We start from the raw sequence: 23,917 nt of genomic DNA on the forward strand, positions 1-23,917 counted from the left end.
AGCCACTATGGAGAACAGTATCTTCCGCTCGAGAGTTACCATTATTTCCGCGTCCTAGCAGCTTTTACTTAGATGCCCCATAGCATCCTCCCCCAGACCTCCTTCCTCTGAGCACTACCTGGTAACTCAGGCCAGAACCCTGCGTGGCATTCTAGACTTCTTTCTTATCACCCTCTCTCTCCATATAATATTCACCAGTCAAGTATCAGACTCATCATTTTTCTTGGATATAAGTTTCCAGGCGCAGCCTCGGTCATCCTATCTCGATAGCTTCCCCTGAGAGCTCGATCAGGGGCCCCACTGGCAGGTCTGGGGCATCCCCCCCCACCCACCCCCAGCAGGAAAAAGTCCACCTGCTGTCCCGCTGCGGAAAGAGATGTCGCCACCTGGTGGATGCTCTAACCCTCATCTCTCTCTCGCTTTCGCTCTCTCTCGCTTTCTCTCTCTCTCTCTCTCTCTCTCTCGCCCTCTCTCTCTTGCTCTCTCGCTCTCTCTCGCTCTCTCTCGCTCTCTCTCTCTCGCTCTCTCTTTCTTTCTCGCTCGCTCGCTCTCTCGCTCTCTCTCGCCCTCTCGCTCTCTCTCGCCCTCTCTCTCTCGCTCTCTTTCTTTCTTGCTCGCTCTCTCTCGCGTGCTCTCTCTCGCCCTCTCTCTCTTGCTCTCTCGCTCTCTCTCGCTCTCTCGCTTTCGCTCTCTCTCGCTTTCGCTCTCTCTCTCTCTCTCGCTCTCTCTCTCGCCCTCTCTCTCTTGCTCTCTCGCTCTCTCTCGCCCTCTCTCTCTCTCGCTCTCTCTCTCTCTCTCTCGCTCTCTCTCTCTCTCTCTCTTTTGCTCTCTCAGGACCTGAACTGCCCGTCTGAAGAAGCAATGTATCCTTTGCAACAGAATCACAAGCTAAAAGTAGTCATTTTATCCGTGTAAGTCCAGAAATGTCATGTGAATTGTACAAAGTGAGAGAGACCTAAGTCCACTGTTAGTGGGAAACCAGAGGTGCTCCCTGGAGGACACACCTGTGTCTCCCCGGGCCCCTCCTCTGGGCATCTCCACTGCCCGCTCGCCAGAGCAGAGGGTGGCCTGAGGCCTGGAGAGCTGAGGTCTAGCAGGGCAGACTCACCCCTCACTCTCACACGTGGGTCCTAAGCTGGGGTGGTGAGGCGTGAGTGGCAGGTAGGCAGAAATTCCCTTCAAACCCACACATTGGAATCGCAGGTAGATGAGTTTCCTGTGGCTGCCATAGCAAATTACCACACATTTGGGTAGCTTAAAACAACAGACATTTGTTTGTTGGCCTCAGTGTTCTGGAGGCCAGAAGTCCAAAGGAGTCGGCAGGGCCGGGCTCCCCACTAAGGCTGTAGAGAAGAGCCTCAGTGAGAAGGAGCCCTGCCTGACCATCTGGGTCCCTGGATCCATCCGGGCTTCAATTCACTCTACCCTTGGACTCCCCCCATTTCATGAGCCATGATGCTTCCTTTTGTGCCTAAGAGAGCTCAAGTTGATGAGCTTGCCATTTCCACTTGCAATTAAAAGAGCACTGATGACTATAGAGTTTCCCCCTTGCAATGCAATTCTTTTTTTAAAAATTCTTTTTAATTAAAAAAAATAACAATTTGTTTTGTTTTCATTTTTGGCCACGCCACTTGGTATGCAGTATCTTAGTTACCCGACCAGGGATCGAACCCGTGCCCCCTGCAGTGGAAGCGTGGAGTCCTAACCACTGCACCGCCAGGGAAGTCCCTGCAATGCAATTCTGATTCTACCTCCCCAGAATTAGGCCACACGTCACAGGTTGAGGGCACAGTCCCCCTCACAAGACTACCCTCACTTCAAACACCAGCTGCAAGTTCTGAAGTCCCCAGGCCCCTGCATTTCTGACCAACTGGCTACAAATTCTGGGCTTCTCACAATACCCTCAGGTTCAGTAATTCTCTGGAATGACTCAAAGAACTAAGGAAAGCACAATACTTACAATTACAGTTTTATTATAAAGGATACAAATCAGGACCAGCCAAATGAAGAAACATATAAGGCAATGTCTGGGAAGGTCCTAAACAAGCAGCTTTCCTGTCCTCAGGACACGCCACCCTCCAGGCAACTAGATGTGCATCACTAACCAGGAAGTGCCACCAAGTCTTGGTGTCCAGAGTTTTTATCGGGGTTTCATTATATCAGCATGATTGGTTGAATCATCGGCTGCATAATTGGATTCAATCTCTAGCCCCTTTCTCCAGAGGCTGGGAAGTCAGACTGATATCGTGTAGCCCCAAACCCCAATCTTCTAATCACATAACTGGTCTTTCTGGCATGGCCAGCCCCCATCCTGAAACTAGCCAGGGGCAAACCACGAGTCACTTTATTAGCATAAACTCAGGTGTGGCCGAGGGACCGACTATAAACAACAAAGACACTCCTATCACTGGGGAGATTCCAAGGGTTTAGAGGCTTCCTGTCCAGAACCAGGGACAAAGACCAGACAAATTCTTTATGAAACAACCCCTGACACACAGACTCTGAAAAAAAAAAAAAATCTGCAGTTACCGCAATACAGCCAATCCCTGAATAGCATCTGTACTCTCTCTACTCTCTCTGCTCCTCAACTAAACTGACAGAACTTTCCCTGACTTTGTAGGGAACAAGTGAATGTGTTTGTAAAAATGTGAAAACTGAGAGAGGTATGAACTTCTGATTTTCCAAAAGGAGAGAAGTCAGGAACTGACGGTGAGAGAGAATGCTGGGTTGGGGAGCCATGCAGGGCAGCAGAGCCAGCTTTGTGCCTGCTCTCAGGACTCTCTGGCCTCAGAGAAATCCAGCCATTCATTCCACAAATATTTATTAAACAAAGGTATTGAAATAGCAGTGGAAAAAAAACAAGGAAAATAAAAAAGCAAGCTCTGCTGCTGTGGAGCTTACATTCCAGTGGAGAAGAAAACAAATGAATAATGTACCACAGTATGCTCCAAGGTTTAAAGGCTAAATGTAGAAATAAAACATGGAGAAGGTGAATAGGAAATGCGAGAGGGGTGGGGGATGGAAGTGAAAATATTACAGTCAAGAAAGTTCTCCCAGAGAAGATGGCATTGGAGCAAAGTCTAAAAGGAGGCAAGGAGACCCAGGGAAAGACAGTTCTAGCACAGGGAAACCTGTGCAAAGGGCCTGGGGTAGGAGCAGGCCTGGGACATTTGAGGAACAGCAGTGGGACTGGAGCAGAGAGATCAAAGGGGAGACAAGGTCAGAGAGGCATGGGGTTGGTGGGCAGAGGGTCTGTTTTTATGCCAGTACCATACTGTTTTGATTCCTATAGCTTTGTGGTTTGAAATTAGGGAACATGATGACTCCAGCTTTGTTATTCTTTCTCAAGATTGCTTTGGCTATTGGGGGTTTGTTGTGGTTCCACACAAATTTTAGGATTGTCCTGTTTCTGTGAAAAATTCCATTGGAATTTTGATAGGGATTGCATTGAATCTGTAGATTGCTTTGGGTAGTATGGAAATTTTAACAATATTAATTCTTCAATTCATGACCATGGAATATCTTTCCATTTATTTGTGTCATTTTCAGTTTCTTTCATCAATGTCTTAGAGTTTTCACCCTAGTATTTTCTGTTTCATTCTACTAGATTTCTTTTTTTTTAATGATAGCTATGACACACTAAATTGATTTATGACCAATTAACATATGGTAACCTAAGAAGGAGCCTTCTCTGCTACTATGTAATGATGATGGTAATGATATCATCTCATGTTTCTCAAGTGCTCACCAGAGGGGGGCAGAGAGGTAAAGACCCCAGGCTCCAGACTTAAACCACCAGGTTTATTCTGACTCAGCCATTTCTGAGCTATTTGACTTTGAATAGTTTACTTGTATCAGCAATGACCCAATACAGCTACCACTAACAGACACCCCCCAAGTCTTTGCTTAAACAAAATCGAAGTGTATTTCTCTCACATTTAAAAGCAGTTTGGAGGTGAGCAGCCTAGGTTGCTTTCTTCAGGTTGTCTCCTCCACCATTCCTAGAGTGTGGCCCTCATCTCTATGATCCAAAATGGTTGCTAGAGCTCCAGCCTTCACATCCAGATCCCAAGCTGCAGAATGGAGAAAATGAAGAAGGACACTCTCCTTTCCTTTTAAGGAGACTTCCAAAGGAAATGCCTTGCAAACTTCTGCTTTCATCTCATTGGCCAGAACTTAGTTGTGTGGCTGCGCTTATCTGCAAAGGAAGGTGGGAAATGTAGTATTTTCGCCAGGTAGCATTCTACCACCTAAAAAGGATGGTTTCTGTTAATTTGAGAAAGGGAGTATAGATATTTAAGTCTCTGCCAAATAACCTCTGTGTGCCTCAGCTCCTGGGCTGTTGTAAGAACTTTGGCTTTCACCCTCGAGGTGACGGGAAGCCACTGCAAGATGCTGAACAGAGGAGTGACAGGATCTGAATGATATTTTAAAAGCATTACTTGGCCTGTGGGCTCAAAAGTTGCCTGTTGGGGCCAAGGTAGAAGCAAAGAGATCAGCTGGGCTATTTCAATCATCTAAATGAGAGGTGACAAGTAGAGGAGGTGAAGAGTGATCAGTTTCTGGAGATCCAGAGAAGGCAGACAACAGGACTTGGAGTGAATTTGGGGATTAAAAGGAAGAGAGACATGGACAGATTTGGGGAGACGATCAGGGGCATAGTTTGGGACACAACCCAGTTGAGGTGTCACTTGGATACCCAGTGGTGAGTTGTACCCAGGAGTCTGATGAGTTTTGGAGAGGGCCAGGCTACTGATATACATTCTAGAATGGGCAGCACATAGAAGTAGTTAAGGCGAGGAGCCTGGATGGGATCCCCCAAATCTGAGCCCTGGAGCCCTCCAACCACATTAAGCATTAAGAGGTCGGAGAGAGACAGGCAGGCAAGTCATTACCATTTAAAAAAGGGTGGGGGGGCAGTGTTTACCTTCAGGGCAGGGAGGCAGTTTGGGGAAGGAGCCTGTGGGGTGTGGGGATGTTTCTGGGATGCCAGTAATATTCCAGTTCTTGAGTTGGATGGTAATTATATGGGTGTTTGCTTTGTATTAGTTATTATGCTCATATTTATATTTTATGTACTTTTGTGTATAAAATATAAATTTTTAACTAGGTTATATTCCATAATTTGAAAAGTTTTCAGATGATAGATTGATAGATAAATAGATATATAGGTAGGCAGATAGATATTGTACTAATAAGGAAAAACTAGGAGAATGAGACTGAATGGCCATAAATTATTTATATTGAGCCATAGGGAGCTGCATTTTCTTTTTTCTTTTTTATCTTTCTTTTTTTTTTTTTTCTTTTTTCTTTTCTTACAACAGCTCAGGAGCTCGAGGGATCCTTTAAAGGAAAATAATTCCAATTCCCAAGGTAGAAACTGCAAGGAGCGAGGGGCCACGTTCAAAGACTGGTGCTGCACTGGCTTAAGCATCTCTGCTATGGTCTCTTAGCAACCAAGGAGGGCAGTATCGGGAGACGGGCCTCTGACTGCACTGATTTTCCCTGTGTTGCTCCTCCACCAAGGTTCAGAGAAAAAAGAACAAGTAGCCTTTGTTATCTAATTCAACCCCTCGTTTCCTGAGGAGAAAACCTGGGGCTGGGGTCCAAGTTGCCTGATGTTCCTGGAGCTCTCCACCGTACACGTCCATCAGCCTGGAGGAAGGGCTCTGGCTGCTGCTGGCACATTGCCAGCTCCAGAGACCAAGAATAAAAAGGAAAATAAGATCTTAGTTTTATTATGAAAATAGTTTGACCTCGTGGACCCCCTGAAAGGGTCTTGGGAACCCCCAGGGGTCCCCAGCCCACACTCTGAGAAACACAGCTAGCCTGGAGCACTAGTGGCCAAGTGGGGGATGGGTGTCACCTGGAGGAAAGGCAGGGCAGTGACCTGGGGAAGGTGGTGTTGGGGAGACACAACTCTCTTCCCACATCTTAGGTACCTCGATTTACGGGGCAGATCCCTTTGGTGGGAGGGCAGCGGGGGCTCAGAGTAACATGCGGAATGTAACTATGCAGCGGAGAGGATGGAGACAAAACCCCCAGGGTCACGGTGTTACCAACGCCAGCTGCGGCCAGGAGGTTGTCTTAGTCAGCTCAGGCTGCTGTAACAAAATACCACAGACTGGGGTCTTAAACAACAGGTATTTACCTCTCAGCGTTCTGGAGGCTGGAAGTCCAAGCTCAAGGGGCTGGCAGATTCCGTTCCTGGTGAGAACCCCCGTCCTGGCTTGCAGACGGCAGCCTTCTTGCTGTCCTTAACTCGGTGGGAGGAGAAAAAGAGAGGGCTTTGGTCTTCCTTTTCTCATCAAGCCATGAACCCCACCCTGAGGGCTCCGCCCTTGTGACCTCATTGAACCCTCATCACCTCCCAAAGCCCATCTCCAAACACAATCACACTGGGGGTTAGGTTTCAACATATGAGTTTAGGGGGATGTAGTTCAGTCCGCAGCAGTGTTCCTGCCATCGTGGTGACAAGCTAGCCCTTGGGGTTTGGGCCTTTTTTCTGAACCATGACTTCCCACCCTCCCCAGATATTTCAAATAAGCAACTGCCCTTGCGGGCTCGTGGGGACCTTCTCCCCAGGGGTGGGGGGCTGGCGACAGCTGGATTCTCACCTCCTCTCCCTCCCCTGGGGTGCTGAACTGGGTCTGGGCATGCGAGAGCCTTATAAATACCAGTGGCTGGAATGGAACGGAGTCAGGCTGTGTCCTCAACCAACCCTGAGCAACCTGGGCAGGCCACTCTGAGCTCTCCGGGAGCTGGCAGGGCTTTGCTGGGCTGCGGCCAGAGGAGGGGCCCTGCCAGATGCCAGCCCATCATGGGGCAGAAGAGCTCCCATTTCTGTCTGGCCCTTCCCCTCCCTGTTTTAGCTGCATCTTTGAGACAAGGTGGTCTGAGCTGGCAGAACCCAGGTGTCTGGGAATGAGATTTGGACCAATTTTTTGTTTTTTAACTTTTTTTTCCTCTAAATGACTGCGTGAGGTGAAAGTCTCCATCTTCTCTCAGTAGGAGACTTTCGGGTGGAGGGGGCATGTGGGAAGTGAGCGGAGCAGCAAAACTATAATGTGGGAGAAGCTGGTCTTCAGAACCTGTCACCCCATGTTCTGTGGCTTTGCCAAATTCCCAGGGTCCAGTCTATGCCCAGCCCTACCCCACCTGTTCCCAGATGTCCCGAGGCTCCTCCCTGAACAAGGATTAAGCTGGTTTCCCAGGTCTGTGTCTTTCTCTTGCCACTCCCACCTGGACCAGCCTCTTCCCTGCCTGTCTAGTCCTTACTCTCTTCCTATGCCCCTGCCCCACCCCTGCAGCCCCTCCAGACTCCATGCCCCCACCCTGCCTGGGACTCTCCAATCTCTCTGATCTCTGCTCATTGCATAGTGCCAGGCATTTTGACCTGAATCTCATACTGTTTTGTCTGGTTATTTAATGTTTATGTGATTTTCACTCCCAAATCACAACATAAGCTCCAAATCACAATATAAGCCCAGTACAAGAACTGCATCGAATGTTATTTATTCCTAGTAACCATCCCTCTTCCAAATCCTAGCCATTTTACACACATACACACACACATACACACACACACACACACACACATGAGATAGGAAGGTATGATGGAACTCTAGGTGCTTTATGAAAACTGTTCAGAAAATAAAAAGACAAGCCATAGACTGGGAGAAAAATCTTTGCAAAACACATATCTGATAAAGGACTGTTTCCAGAATATACAAAAAACTCAAAATTCAACAATAAGAAAACAAACAACCCAATTAAAAAGTGGAGGAAATACCTGAAAAGACGCCCCACCAAAAAAGATAGGCAGATGGCAAATAAGCCCATGAAAAGATGCTCCACATCATAAGTCATCAGAGAAATAAAAATTAAAACAACAATGAGACACCACTGCATACTTATTTAAATGGCCAAAATCTGGAACACTGACAACACCAAATGCTGGTGAGGGTGTGAAGCAACAGGAACTCCCATTCATCATTGCCTGAGGGAATGTGAAATAGTACAGCCACTTTGGAAGACAGTTTGGCAGTTTCTTACAAAACTAAACGCACTCTTTTTTTTCCCCACAATTACTGTGCTTTATGTGACTTTTTCCCCCAATTGTGTTTTATTGTGGTAAAATACACATAACACAAAATTTACCATCTAACACAAAATTTACACTTACATTGAAGTGTACGGTCCAGTGGTATTAAATACATTCATAATGTTGTACAACCTTCACTACCATCCATCTTCATAACTCCCTTATAAGATCGCATAACTCCATCTCCTTCATCTTGTAAAGCTGAAATTCTATACCCTTTAAACAATGGCTCCTGTTCCCCATCCTCCAAGCCCCTGGCAACCACCATTCTAGACTCTGTTTCTATGATTTTGACCACTCTAAGCATCTCATACAGTAGAATCATATAGTATTTGTCTTTTTGTGACTAGCTTATTCATTTAGCATAACGTCCTCAAGATTCATCCATGTTGTAGCATAGGTGAGAATTTCCTTTCTTTTAAGACAGCGTAATATTCCACTGTAAGTATAAACCAATTAAACTAAACATACTATTACCACGTGATCCAGCAATTGTGCTCCTTGGTATTTACCCAAGTGAGCTCAAAACTTATGTCCACACAAAAACCTGCACACACACGTTTACGGCAGCTTTATTCATAGATGCCAAAACTTGGAAGCAGCCAAGATGCCCTTCAACAGGCGAATGGATAAATAAACTGTGATACATCCAGACAATGGAATAGTATTCAGCAATAAAAGAAAAATGAGCTATCGAGCCATGAAAAGACACGGGGAAATGTTCAATGCATATTACTACATGAAAGAAGCCAATCTGAAGAGGTTACATATTATCTGATTCCAGCTATAGGACATTCTGAAGAAGGAGAAACCATAGAGACAGTAAAAAGATCAGTGGTTGCCAGGGGTTAGAGGAGAGGGAGGGATTAGCCCATAGCGTGGGACAAAGAATGATTATTCATCCTAGAAAATAGATTATATGAATGAAATTATACTTTTAAAATATAAAACCAGTATATGGATAGAAAACTACTGGATCTGAGAAAGCCAGGAGAGGAGGGCCTGATAGATATCCAGCCAACACAGGACCACCGGAATATGTGAATATGTGCACCCTGGAGAAAAGGCAGCGGTATCTCAGCCACTCCTGACAATTGTGCTTTCTGAGCAGATTTGTGACTCTAGGGCTCAGAAGACCTCAATCTGGATCCGGTTTCAGCGCTGCTACTAACCTGCCGAGGGACGGTGATCCCATTGACAACTCTCTGGGTTTTTGGTTCCATGTCTGAAATCAAGATGCTTGGGCCAGATGTTCCCTAAAACCCTTTGGCTTTACAACTTGGCGCTGGAGAGTGCAAACGCTCAAGGCGGTGCGAGATGTGAACCACTAGGGGGCGCTGCCTCCTAGGAGGAAGCAGAAGGTGTTCCCCACCTTCTTGCCTATAAAGTGTCCATATGCATAAAAGTGGTGGTGATACACAGATTAGTGGAACAGAATAGAGAGCCTAGAAATAAACCCATGAACTTATGGTCAATTAATCTATGACAAAGGAGGCAAGAATATACAACGGATAAAAGACAGTCTCTTCAACAAATGATGCTGGGAAAACTGGACAACTACGTGTAAAAGAATGAAATTCGAACATTTTCTCATACCATATACAAAAATAAATTCAAAATTGATTAAAGACCTAAATGTAAGACCATAAACCATTAAACTCCTAGAAGAAAACATAGGTGGAACACTCTTTGACATAAATAGTAGCAATATTTCTTTGGATCTTTCTCCTAAGGCAAAGGAAACAAAGGCAAAAAAATAAATAAATGGGACCCAATTAAACTTAAAATCTTTTGTAGAGCAAAGGAAACCACCCACAAAACTGAAAGACAACCTACTGAATGAGAGAAAATATTTGCAAATATGACTGATAAAGAATGAATATCCAAAATATATAAACAGCTCATACAAACTCAAAATCAAACAAACAAACAACCCGATTAAAAAATGATCAGAAGACCTGAAGACACATTGTTCCAAAGAAGACATACAGATGGCCGACAGGCACATGAAAAGATACTCAACATCCTTAATCATCAGGGAAATGCAAATCAAAACCACAATGAGATATCACCTGTCGGAACGGCTATCATCAAAAAGAACACAAATAACAAATATTGGCTAGGATGGGGAGAAAGGGGAACCCTTGTACACTGTCGATGGGAATGTAAATTGGTACAACCACTGTGGAAAACAGTATGGAGGTTCCTCCAAAAACTAAAAATAGAACTACCATATGATCCAGCAATTCCACTCCTGGGTATATATATGAAGAAAACAAAAACACTAATTTAAAAAGATGCATGCATCCCAATGTTCATAGCAGCATTATTTACAATTGCCAAGATACAGAAGCAACCTAAGTATCCATCAGCAGATGAATGGATAGAGAAGATGTGGCACATATAAATAAATATCTATCTATCTATATATATCTCTCTCTATATATAGATATATATATATGGAATACTACTACATATAATGGAATACTACTCAGCCAAAAAACAGAACAAAATTTTGCCATTTGTAACAGCAAGGATAAACTTGGAAGGTATTATGCTTAGTGAAATAAGTCAGACAGAGAAAAACAAATACTGTGTGATATCACTTATATGTGGAATCTAAAAAATAAAACAAACTAGTGAAATAACAAAAAAGAAACAGACTCACAGATATAGAGAGCAAACTAGTGGTTACCAGTGGGGAGAGGAAAGGGGGGAGGGGCAAGATAGGGGTAGGGGATTAAGAGGTACAAACTACTACGTATAAAATAAATAAGCTACAAGGATATACTGTACAGCACAGGGAATATAGCCAGTCTTTTATACTAACTATAGGTGGAGTATAATCTTTAAAAATTGTGAGTCACTATGTTGTACACCTGAAACTTATATAATATTGTAAATCAACCATACCTTAATTAATTAACTAATTTATTTACTTATTTTTCAGCCATGCCATGGGGGCTTCCGGGGATCTTAGTTTACCGACCAGGAATCGAACCTGTGCCCTTGGCAGTGAAAGCGCAGAGTCCTAACCACTGGACTGCCAGGGAATTTCCTATACCATACCTTAATTTAAAAAAATAAAATAAAACAAAAGTGGTTGTGATAGAACACTGCGGATTTCCGAATCTGAGAAAGCCAGCTAGGAGGGCCTGATAGATATCAGGCCAACATAGGACCACTGGAATACGTGAAATATTTGACCAACCTGACTACTTTAACCACAATCTCCTCCTGGAGGGCCAGATCCAGACCCACATCCTGGCCCCTTGACACACATTCCAAATCACTTTCCCAAATGGCTGGACCAGTGTTTGCCTGATTGATTGCTGGCTTCCCTTTTGACTTAACAAATAGGCAAGGTGGAGCCTCTTCAGTTCTATAGATTTAAACTACTGGTTTCTCCATTCTTACTAGTATGGGTAATCATGAATAATATCCACTAAAATTATTTCTACTTTAATTATGCCTTATAGGCTTTCAAGTGGTTTCGGTTCAATCTGATTCACTTCAACAATCAGTGATGGCCCGTGATATGCGCTGCTGACCACAGAGGTTAAGAGGACACGGACACGTGGTATCTGTGCACAAGGTATCTGTGCTTGTAACAGTCTTCTAAGAGAGATAAATGGAATATACAAATAACTATAACACAAATAGGAAGTGATGCATAGCACAGGAATGATGGAAGTTAAGTGCTATCGAGCCCAGAGGAATGCGAGTTTTCCACCCCACAGGGCTCCTCGTTCCCTCCTCTGAACCTCTGCCTGTGCCACCTCGCAGGGCAGCATCTTCCTGGGCCCCCCGGCCCCCCTCTCCCCCGCCCTGGGCGGAAAGAGCACCCGTGCTTCCCTCACATTCTCTCCTCCTTACTCAGCTTCGGTTTTCTCCGGAGCATTGGCCACCTCCTGACTCCCAGATTTCATTGTTTCCATGTATCAGTGTGTGTCTTGCCAGCCTCCCCGCACTGGCCAGCACATCAGCCGGGCCTCCACTGAGTCTCAGGCTGTGCTTCCGGGATGGGACACGCCCAGACGATTAGGAAGGTGATTTGGCAACAGAACTCGAGAGCCAAGAAAAAAGAGAAAACAGTCCACGCCCTTGAACTCCTCATCACGCCCTGGGAACGTGATTCCCGTGGCCCCTGCGGGGTGCGGTCTGGCGGGAGGCGCTGCCTCACAGATTGGCTCAGGCACGGAGTCTGCGCAGTGAGGTGCCCTCCCGCCTGCAGCCTTGCAGCCCGGCGGGAGTGCGCGGCACACAGCGACTTGTGGTGCAGCGTCACGCGGCAGGGACTGTTCTGCACCCACTGTGCATCCAGACCTTTCATTCCTCTAGGAGGTGTTGAGTGAAGTGTTTCCTACAAATGAGGTAAGCGAAGCAAAGGAGTCACCCGTCCAGGGCAGGAAGTGGCAGAGTCAGGATTGGAACCCAGGTCCTCTGACTGCAGAAACGCACTCAGAATCTGGTGGGTGGCTCTGCCTGTGGGGCAGCACAGAGCCTGAGACATGAGGGTGGCACATACAGACTTAGAGCCATAAAGCATATAGCCTTCATATTTCATCTAGAACAAGGGTCTACTCTCTTCCTGAAGTGGCCTCCAAGGTCTTTGGTCCAATTCAACAGAAGTGCATCAGTGAACTACTCTGTGCAAGCTTCAAATACTCACTTTCTCTTGGGAATGTGGGTTGGTGAGTGAAGCACAGGTGGATTTGTTGAAGCCTCTGGTGTGCAGCCACTAAGAACTTGCAAGAGGGGTCATGTACCCTTTAGTGATCCCAGCCTGACCACTTATCAGCTCTGTGACTCTGGGGAAATCACCTAGCCTCTCTGAGCCTTGGTCTTCTCATTTGTGACAATTAGCAGGAACCGCATAGTAGCTGCTCAATATTGTCTTGGTGTAATTCCGCTAGTAACAATCGTAAACACCTTGATGTCTAAGAGTAGAGAAATGACACTATGGACATGGTCGTTTTAGATACTGAAACAGTCTAAAGCCATTTAGAAGGACATTGAAAAATGTGCACAAAACAATATAGTTTACAAAAACAAAGCTGGATACAAAAATTCTTGCACAATTTGGTTTTAAAAGATATGATGAAAGAAATAGTCCAAAATGTTAAACGTTTCTCTGTGGGTGACAGGACACCAGGGTGAAAGTTTTTTTCATTATACTTTCTCATATTTTCTGAATGTTCCACAGGGAGGTTGCATTATTTTCATAATCAGGCAAAAACAGCATTTATAAAGTGTTTCATTTTATACCTTATTGGTTAATTCTTTATAGGAAGGGTAGGATTCGAAGAAGATCAGAGAAAGTGTGAGGGGAAGAGGAGAGAGCTCAGTTCCACTGGCATTTATTGAGCATCTGCTGTGTGCAGGCACTGTGTAGGGTGCTCACTGTGATAGCTAAGTGAGATCTCAAAGAACTAGGTGTTGCTGAGCAGACAGGCAAGGGAATGGCATGTGCAAAGGCCCTGGGGCGAGAAACAGTCATGGAGAACAGTTAGTAAGGTCTATGGGGGAGAGGGGAGAGTGTGGCTGGGAGATGGGAAGGCTGGAAATGCCCTTGAGGGGGGCCCTGTCAGCTGTATCAAGGGGTTCAGGCCGCATCCTGAGGGCCCTGGAGTTACTTTGAGCTTTTATTTTCAGTTGAAATTTTTATTGAGGTAATTGTAGATTCACATGTCATTATAAAAAATAATAGAGAGAGAGCCCTCATTCACTTTGCACAGTTTCCCACAACATTTTGCAAAACTCTAGGACAATATCACAAGGAGACATTGATGCAATCCTCTGATCTTATTCAGATTTCCTCAGTTTTACTTATACTTTGTGTGTGTGTAGTGTGTGTGTGCTTGTGTATATTAAGTTCTATACAATTTTATCACCTGTGTAGCTTCTTGTATCCACCATCGCAGTCAAGATACTGAACAGTTCCACACCACAGGGATCCCTCCTGTTGCCCTTTTAGAATCACACCCACCTCCCTCCTGGCCCTTCCCTCCACTGCCTACCAGACCAGGGGACTGATTCAGTGTGGAGGGTAGGGAGGAGGGCTGAAGAGTGGTCCCAGGGGTTGGGGTGCCAAGTTTGGGGCTCGCTAGGTTAGCTGTGGCTATGGGAATGTCCTAGAGACCAATGGATTTACAAGCCCAGGGATGGATTTACAAGCCCAGGGATGAGGAGAGAAGTCTGAGCTGGAGGCTGAGACTGGGAGTCCCCACCTATCAGGGCTGGAGCTGCCGGTTTGTAGGAAGGGAGCGGAGTGGGAGAAGGGCACTGAGGAAGGACCCGGAGGAGGATCGCCATCCTTAACGTAAGTCCTCTTCAGGGTTCTGCCTGCCCAAAGGCCCACAGACGGGTGCCTGGTTTTACAGCTGGCTGCTTCCTGCCCGGCCAAACCTTGCTCTTGCTTAGGAAGCCCTGGGAATCTCCTTAGAGGGCTCCCCCAGCCCGCATGACCCCCTCACTTTGCCCCCAGTGTGAGCCTCAGAGCCAGGCATGGAATGTCCTTCTGCACGACATGCACCCTTAGCTGTATTGGGTTCAGGCCCCTGATCACAGGGCTTGCTAACCCCGGCCCTGCCAGGTGGGGAAGGACCTTAGAGGTCACTGAATCCAAAGCCTTTAATTTACAAAGGAGAAAACGGATTCTCAGAGAGAGAGGCTCGATCTGCTGGAAGAAAGGGGGCTGTTTGTAGTCACCTCCAGAAAATGCTTTGCCTGTAGAGGAGAAACCCAGAAGAGGTAGATTGAAAGTATCTGAACTCTTTCAGTCATCAGTTTTTATTGAGCGTCGACTACGTGCCAGGCAGTGCTGGGCTCTCTGGATACGGAGATGGGTTAAGCACGAACCCTATTGCTGGTGGATAAGGACACCGAAGGGTTAAATTCCGGGAGCTCGGCGGCGGGGCGGGAATGGTGGTTGAGGGTGGGGGGGCATGTAGAGGAATCTCTCAGAGGAAAAGCCCTCTCCATAGCTTCTCAGGCTCCGGAAACCTGGGCGAGAAAAGCCTGGGAAGGGCTGCCCCGCAGGCACGCAGCCTCCCCCGCACAGCCCCTCTGGCTAGGGGAACTGCCGCTCTCGAATCACAACAAAAGGGGCAGGAGGCCGGGCCTGCTGCGGTGGCCGCCTTCAGGGAAGGGGGTGGGTCCGGGGAGGGGTTTGCGGTCCGACGCTGGTTAAAAGTGCCGGGAAAAGGGTTGGGGAGCGACTCCAGCCGGCGGCTTCCTAAACTTGGAGACAGATTTCTCCAACGGCCGGAGAAGTCGGCTCGCCCCCTCTGCTCGGGAAAGGGGCTCCGCGGCGACGGGCGCAGAGAGGGGCCACCGTGGAGAGCCCGGCCCCAGCCGAACGAGTGCGCACCCCTGCTGACAAGTAAGAGCAATGCCTGCGCCTCCCCCTCCCCACGGCGGTTCGCGGGAAAGCGGGGGTCCCGGTGGGCTCTCCAGGCTCCAGACTCCCCGCGGGTCGCCTCTCAGCGGTGCTTGGGGTTCCCAGGAGCTGAGAGGCGGGCACACAGAGCGAAGGCTCCTTGCTCGGAGACGCGAGGACGTGCGGGCTAACGGGTCCCGCTCCCGACTCGGGCGGACCCACCCAGCCACACCTCGCCTGAATCCGGAGAGCCCACGCAGCAGGGGCGCCCCCGGGAGCTGGGCGCTCAGTTCGTGGCTCGCCAGGGGCGCCTGCGACCAGACAGGACAGAGTCAGACGAGACCCGGTGCGTGCTAGGTGCCTAGGAGGGTACGGCGTGGAGCCACGGACACCGGGGGCTGCGCTGGTGCCAGGAGTTCTGGCTTTTGAGGATGCGGAGCGCGCGGGGGACGGGGGCGCACTGGGGTATCTCCGGAGCTGTGGCTTTGGGGATGTGGAGCGCACGGGGCTGGGGGTGGGGGTGGGGAATGGGGGCTAGTGAACGTAGGAGCGCCCTGAGTCCGGTGGGCGGAGAGGCGCGGTCCGCACCTCAGGTATTCATTCCTGGCTGGTCAGGGTACCAGGAAGCCTCTCCCGCCGATTATCAAGGGGAGGTCCTGGAGTAGGAAAGAGCCAGCACAAGCGAACCCATGGATGGTCCACGCAGGATCGCCCCGGGGCTAATCCTGGTTTTACGCAGATACTCCTTCTGTCCTCAGTGCCCGCAACTTTTACGCAGGCGCTTTGAACACCGCGCTTCCGCCCCGCCCCACCCCCCAACCCGCCGCCCAGCCAACCCCCCATCTGGAGCCCTCTGGAGTAGCTGCCTGCCAGAGGTGTCGCTGTAAATCAGCGCCGGAATAGAAATGATTGGAAGAAACAGGCGAGATTCCTACTTCGTCATCCCTCACCCAGCCCCGGGAAAGACCACCAAAAACCAGCGAGGGTGAGGCGAAGGGACGCGGCGAAACACCACGGAGGAGGGGACTGAACTTCTCCTGGCTAGGAAACCTCGAGTCTTGATAAGAGGAGAGAGAGGAATGAAAGTCAGAAACATGCCCCAAATTAATTTCGTCCCCTGAAATCTTGGAACTGCGGAGATCTTCAAATCAGTCCAAGGGATTCTTTTTGCGAAAAGGGAAAAGTGCTGAAGCTCAAGGCTTCTAGGTTAGTCGGGGTGGAGACACGAATCCGTATCCCCTCCTCCAGGCCCCGCTCCTACCCCACCGCTAGCCTGTCTGTCCCGGACCCCCAAAAGGCCGTTCTTCACCATTGGTGGAATTATTTCGTTATTTATGGTGTATTGTGTACTTAAAGGTCAGGGATGGGGCTTAGGACGAAGTCGAAGTGCTCATTTCCCAGGTCAGTTCCCAGATGAACGACTGACTCCCTGGACTCTCCCTTAGCTAAATTATTCATCTCCCGGCCCCCCTTTGTCCTGTTCTCCTTCCTGGTCCCTAGTATCTGTCCCTGGAGTGACCATCAAACCCATGTGTGTGCCTCTCCGTGACTTTGTGCTAAAAAGTGATTTGGTCTAAGGCCACTTAGCCATTAAGTGGCAAAGTTGAATAGGAAACTTAAGCCTGAAGACAAAGCATCCACTTGACGTACAGGTTGGCTGACATTTTGGTGCACGGCAGACGGGAGAGTCTACGAAGATGTTTTCATCTATCTCCTTTACAGCTGTGCTCCTTGCCTGGCCTCTCCTGGCCTTTTTCCAAATTCTTGTCCTCTGACCCCTGGATGACCAATGTACAAGGGCCTTGTGAACGAGACAGATTTTCTGTGCTTCTGGCGGTGACCATTAGTGAAGCTTTCTAGTGTCCTAGAAAATTCTACACTGTTTATTTAAACATCATTTTTTTATTCGGAAAAATTTCAAATATAAACAATAGTAGGGAGAAGGCCCCCATATACTTCTCACTCAGCTTCAACAGTTATTGACATTTTGCCACACTTGCTTCATCTACCCCTTTCTTATTTCTTTTTCAGGGAAGTATTTTAAAGCAAATCCGAGACATAAAATCATTTCATTCTTACATATTTCAGTGTGACCTCTAAAAATATTAAATAACCATTATGCCATTAATATACTTAAGAAAATTAACAATAATTCTTTGGTATCATCTAATACCTAGTCCATATTCAAATTTTTTTCCCCAATTTTCCCCCAAATGTCTTTTTACAGTTGACCGGAGTTCTGTTGATTTGTATAATTTATGTTCATTGTATGTTATTCTTTTCAAACCACTTTTCTGTCACTGTGTTATTTGACTCTTACAACTTCCCACTAAAGAGCGAGGTGGGTTTTGTTGAATTCATTTTACAGTTGAGTAAACTGGCCAACAGATAAGCTGTCCAGATGGCACAGTTGGTGACTGGCCTAGCCAGGACTTGACCCAGCAGCCTTATTCCTGGGCAGTGGTGGTTCTGTTTCTCGGTGCTGTCATGGAATATAAGCTGTGCTCTGACACATTCATCCTGGCTCTGGCTTCATCCTGGGCTTATCACTTCCTATACACCTGCTATCAGAAATCCCAGTGTAAATACTGAGTAATTGGCCATTTGGTGCTGGAGGTAAATCAGCTGCAAAGTCAGGAAACCTGGGCTTATTTCCCAGCTTCTTGTAAAACTGTAGGAAAGCAACTCACCTCTCGAGAACTCAGGGTGCCCCTCTCTGAACTAGGAGCCGTCATCCTTCTCCATTCTCTGGCTCCTAGTTCTGAAAGTAGGGTGAGCCAAATGACTGGAGTTGGAATTCCTGGAAGAGACAAAGGGCCCAGAAAGAAATCTCACTGAGAACAATTACCCCTCACTGATCATTGCCGAAGTATTCTGGCAGCTGGCATCTTTAGTTGGAGGCAGCTAAATTCTATAGCAGAGGCTCCCCTCTGAGGTTCTTCATTTATGGACAACTTTGTTTATTCTGCCGTTGTCTGATGAGGATATAGGACACCAGAACTTTTTACTTTTAGCATTTTTACTACTTGTGTTTATTTGCTTTGGAAAGGGGTGATAATGAAGTCATTTTTACATCTTATTAATGAGACTCATGAATTGGAATTCTCCTTCCTTGGCTGGCTGTGTGGGAAAAAGGAATCTCTTATTTCTTAATGCCTAGATTTTCTGCTCTCGTGTTCATTGCCCTGAAATAGACATCGAGTAAACAGACCTTCCACAAAACAGCCAGTTAGGGAGAGAGAAACTGTTTGCTCCAAACCCATTATTCAACCGTAGGAACTCCAAAGGGACAAAGCATTACCCTTTAACCACACCATCCTCTGGCATCCATGAATTCTCTTCCCCCTCAGCTAACAGGCTGTCTCCATGGGGGTAGAATTTCTAGGTGATTCCATGTCAGCAGCTGCTGTGGCTTTCTTCCTTTTACAGTTTTGGGAGCTTTAGGAGGTATAGTTTCCCTCTCCTGGGGTTGCCTGGGTTCAGAAGGACAGCTTGTAATGACTATTGTTCATTTCCCTCTGGAGAAGGGCACTGTGGTCAGTCTGCATGTCAGTGTCACACAGTTCCACCTGTACTCCAGACCCGGGGGCCATGAGACCTCAGATGAAGTAGCCACAGCCTGTCCTGCTCCAGACCCATAGAACCAGCAGGAATGGCAATCGTGGGCCCGCAAAAGGAGAGCCAACTCTATGCCCAGAGAGACAGATCCGCAGCAATGCACTACTTACCTTCTAAGCCTCTGCCCTGTCTAGGTTGAAGCGAGTCTTCAGACCTTCTCATCCTAGGCATTCGAGATGTCCTCCTGCAGGAGGTGTGTGTGACCCGCCAGGAGCCCAGCCCAGCCAGGTGTGCTGGCCCATCTTCCCCCCGCCACCAGCATCAGAGATGTCTTTAGGCACCAGAACCAGCCTTTCAGAATAGGCACTTATTCAAGGGTGATAAAGCATGATGGTGACAGTTCAGATAAGATGTCCATCCAGAGTTTTAAAAACCCTTTTGCACTTCCCTTGGCAGAAAGAGTATACCCAGATAAGTGTGTGTGGTACATATGGGTGTAGAGTGAGAACGAAGTCAGCAGATGATGATGTGATTAGAATCACAGTTATAAGTTCTCCTTGCCCAAGGCTTTTTGATCCCTTCACTTGAAACACCTATAGTATTATAATATGGTACGCGAATGATGATACATTTTCTTTTTAGTTTTTTCGTGTCGGAACTTGATAGACAAGTAGACACAGCTGCACCTAGGGCTGTCCCATGGCAATGGCTCCCATATGTCTTTTTTGATGCGTCGCCAACATGATGCTAAGAGCATCTTCTGGAAAAATAATGCCACTTTCCTATACAGCATATGCCTTATGAGAAGATAACTTTTGTCGACGACTTGCGGACAGCTCTAATTTGCTCCGTTTCTTTGTTCTTCTTGAACTTGGGTCCATGAACATCCCCCATCCCCAGCCTTGTCCCTGGGGCACCACGGATGTCCCGAGATAAACATAGCACAGCTTTCCAGAGTGCCTGCATGACTCATGACCTAGTAAGGAGGATATTTTTCTAAACATAAACGTAAAACTCTTCTAAAACAAACACAAAGATAAATTTGAGTAAAGTACCTTTTTAAAGTACCCCTCTCCCCAGAATAACAGACGTAAGTAAAATGGCACCAAGCCTAAGTATACGACACTGGATGAACTTCCGTTTCGTTTTATTGTGGTAAAATATACGTAACATAACACTCACCGTTTTAACCATTTTTAAGTGCACAGTTCAGGGGTGTTACATACATTCACATTGTTGTGCAACCATCACCACCATCTGTTCCAGAATTTTTTCATCTTCCAAAAATGAAACTCTGCACCCATTAAACACTGACCCTCCATTCTCCCACCACCTTGGCAAGCCCCATTCTACTTTCTGTCTCTATGATTTGGATAACTCTAAATACCTCATATAAATGGAATCATACACTGTTTGTCTTTTTGTGACTTGCTTATTTCACTTAACATATCGTCTTCAACTTTGTGTTGTAGCATGTGTCCGAATTTCCTTCCTTTTTAAGGCTGAATGATATCCCATTGTGTGTATATACCACATTTTGTTTATTCATTCATCTGTCCACTTGGGTTGCTTCCACTTTTGGCTATTGGAAATACGCTGCTATGAACGTAGGTGTACAAATACCTGTTCTGGATGAACTTTTACAAGATGAACATGCCCTTGTAACAAGCACCTAGATCAAGAATAGGACATTACCTAGAGGGCATGGAATTAAAGGCAAAGCAGGAGATTACAAATACCTTTCTTTCATGCCTGCATGTGGCTGCTTCCACTACACCTCAGGGTCTTGGGAGTGGATGTTCATTTTGTCTACCATGAGATGGTTTAGAAGAGATTTTTGAAAAACACAATTTATAATCTGAGAGGCAGCAAGATTAGTTGTGAGATTTAAGCAACCTCTTTCCTTAAAATGTCGAGGGAAGATAATACAACATATTTGGGGTTTGCAGTTGCAGCTATATTAGGACATCACCACTAAGTATTATTCTTCCAGGCTCTCCCTGGGCCGAAGAGGTTTGCATCCACCTGGAGAACTCCTACTCTTTTGTCAGCTTCTGCTGGATCATGAGTTTCTTTTTTTTTCTTTTGGCCTTGCCACATGGCTTGTGGGATCTCAGTTCCCCAACTAGGGATTGAACCCGGGCCACGGCAGTGAAAGCCTGGAATCCTAACCACTAAGCCACCAGGGAACTCCCTGGATCACAAGTTTCAAGCCATGAGTGAAAAATTCTGTGGCCACGTCCTGCCTTCCTGCCCTCCTTGCCTTCCTTCCTCCTTCCCTTCCCACCTGGTGCTCTCTCTTAACTAAAATGATTTATGGGTGACTTTCTAGTTGCCAGACACTCTGCCAGTCTCTGTAAGAGACAAAAATGAGTAAGACATGATATTTGACATGTGCATTTAAAAATAAATCATCAGTCAAGAATGATATTCTGATGCCTGGCAACCAACTCCATGGTGCCTACCTGGTACCAACAGCAGCCTCAGAGCGTAGGCAAAGAATGTGTGGAGTTTGGGCTTGTTGCAACACACAAAGCGGGGAAGACAGCCCATCAGGTGATCTGGAATTGCTCTAGCATGCCCATAACCAAATTGTAAGAATAATTTTTTAAAACTTGTAAGCTGCCTTGAGTTCAGATGCTCTGTCTGAGAGCACTCAACTAAACGTGAGGTTTAGGGACCATTTTAATGATTTAAGAAGAAAAAACTAAAATTCAGACGTCCATGAAACCCCGTGAGTTCTCTTATCCTTTTCACTGTTAATTTTCTTAAATTGATATTCCCCAGGTGTTTTTTCTTCAGGAGGCTCTCAAAGCCACGCCCACCTCCCCACCCCACTATCAACCCCCTATGTCATCTGTTACCCCAACGTCATGATGTTGCAACGTCATGGTACCCCAGCATCTTCTTTGCCTGGAGAGTTGCTAGTTTCCTAACTGGACTCTTCTCCCTTGGTCTTAACCCGTGGGAAGCCATCCTTTATCCAATAGGCACAGTGATCTTTCTAGAGCAGAGGTTGGTAAACTTTTTTCTCTAAGAGCCAGATAGCCAATATTTCAGACTTAATGGGTCTATATGATCTTTGTCTCAACTTGGCTGTTTTAGTGGGAAAGAAGCCATAGACAACAAGAAATGAGCATGGCTGTGTTCCAATAAAAGTTTATTTCTAAAAACTTCACAGATTTGGCCCAAGGGCTGTAGTTCACTGACTCCTGCTTTCAATCACAAATCTTCCCCCCTTGCCCTCCCACTTACCTATTGTTGGCTCCTCATCCCCAAAAGGAAAACTCAACATTTGTTGGCATGGTATTCAAGTTTCCTCATGGCCCTCTCCTTGCTTCTCCAAGCTCACCTCTTCCACCTCTCCTCACCCCACCCACTCTGCCAGCCCTTCCACTTTTCATCTTGCAACTCTGAACCCCACACAGGTCTCAGAACATCCTGTGTTATTTCAGACCTGCCTGGAATGATCTCCCTTCCCCACCAGCGACCTGTCAAACTCCTACTTCCCTTCGAAACCTGCCCGGGTGTCAACTCTCTAAAGCTTTCCCTGTTCCTCATCTAATTGTAATCACTGCCTTCCCAGTTCTATTTCTGTACCTATTTCTGTACTCTTTTTGCTTCTCTAAATATACTGTGAACTCCTGGAGGGCAGAACCCATGTCAGATTCATCTTTGAATTCCAGTGCCTAATACAATGCTTGCCACGTAACAGATGCTTAGTAAGTAGATACTACTAAACTGAAGTATCAAATAGATTCTTTTTTTTAATAGCTTAATTGAGATATAATTCACATACTATACAGTTCACCCATTTAAAGTGTTCAAGTCAATGGATGTTGGTATATTCACAGATATATGCAACCATCACAAAGAGAAACCTGTATACTTTAGCCATTGCCTCTTCCTCCTCCCCTCCCCCTACTCCCACCCCTAAACAGCCACTGATCTACTTTCTGTCTCTACATTGCCAATTCTGGATATTTTATGTAAAGGAACTATATGATATATGGTCTTTTTTGTCTCGCTTCTTTAATTCATATGATGTTTTGAAGTTTCACCCATGTAGTGGGATGTATCCACACTGCATTCCTTTTTATGACCCGATAATATTCCATCGTGAGGATACACCACATTTTGTTTATCTGTTCACTGTTGATGGACATCTGGGTTGTTTCTACCTTTTGGTGATAATGAACAGCACTGTTATGAATACTTGTGTACAAATTTCTGGTTGAACATTTGTTTTCACTTCTCTTGGGTATATAAGTAGGAGTGGAATTGCTGGATCATATGATAATACTTTGTTTAACTTTTTGAGGCACTGCCAAACTGTTTTCCACAGTGGCTGCACCATTTTATATTCCATCCAGCACTGTATGAGGCTGCCAATTTCTCCACATCTTCACCAACACCTACTTTTCCCCACTTAAAAAAAAAAATTATAGCCATCCTAGTGTGTGTGAAGAGTTATCTCATTGTGGTTTTAATTTGCATTTCCCTAGTGACTAATAATTTTAAGCATGTTTTCATGTGCTTGTCAGTTATTTGTATGTCTTCTTTGGGGAAATGTCTATTCAAGTCTTATGCCCATTTTTAAACTGGACTGCTTGTCTTTTGTTATTGAATTTTAAGAGTTTTTATATATCCTGGATACTAGACCTTTGTCAGATATACGATTTATAAATATTTTGTCGCATCTCTGGGTTGTCTTTTCACTTTCTTGATATTTTTTTTTTTCTCGGTTCACATCACATTTACTCAACATTTATTCTGTGCTGGGCTCAGGGGATCCAGAGACGTATCTGCCCTCCACTGCTGCTGCTCTAGTTGATGAAGCATCTTGATAGTGTCCTTTGATGCACAAAAGTTTG

General features: G+C 46.2%; 1 protein-coding gene across 1 annotated transcript in view; it reads left to right on the forward strand.

Moving 5' to 3' along the window:
- The first annotated feature begins 15,294 nt into the window (after positions 1-15,294).
- The window catches only part of LOXL2 (lysyl oxidase like 2), a 110,670-nt gene continuing 102,047 nt past the window's right edge, over positions 15,295-23,917 (forward strand). Inside the window, exon 1 of the mRNA XM_007167849.2 lies at positions 15,295-15,488. The gene's annotated coding sequence lies outside the window, so the exon portion shown is untranslated. The remainder of the gene's footprint in view (positions 15,489-23,917) is intronic.

This window comes from Balaenoptera acutorostrata, chromosome 6 (assembly GCF_949987535.1).
Source record: "Balaenoptera acutorostrata chromosome 6, mBalAcu1.1, whole genome shotgun sequence".
Lineage (NCBI taxonomy): Eukaryota > Metazoa > Chordata > Mammalia > Artiodactyla > Balaenopteridae > Balaenoptera > Balaenoptera acutorostrata.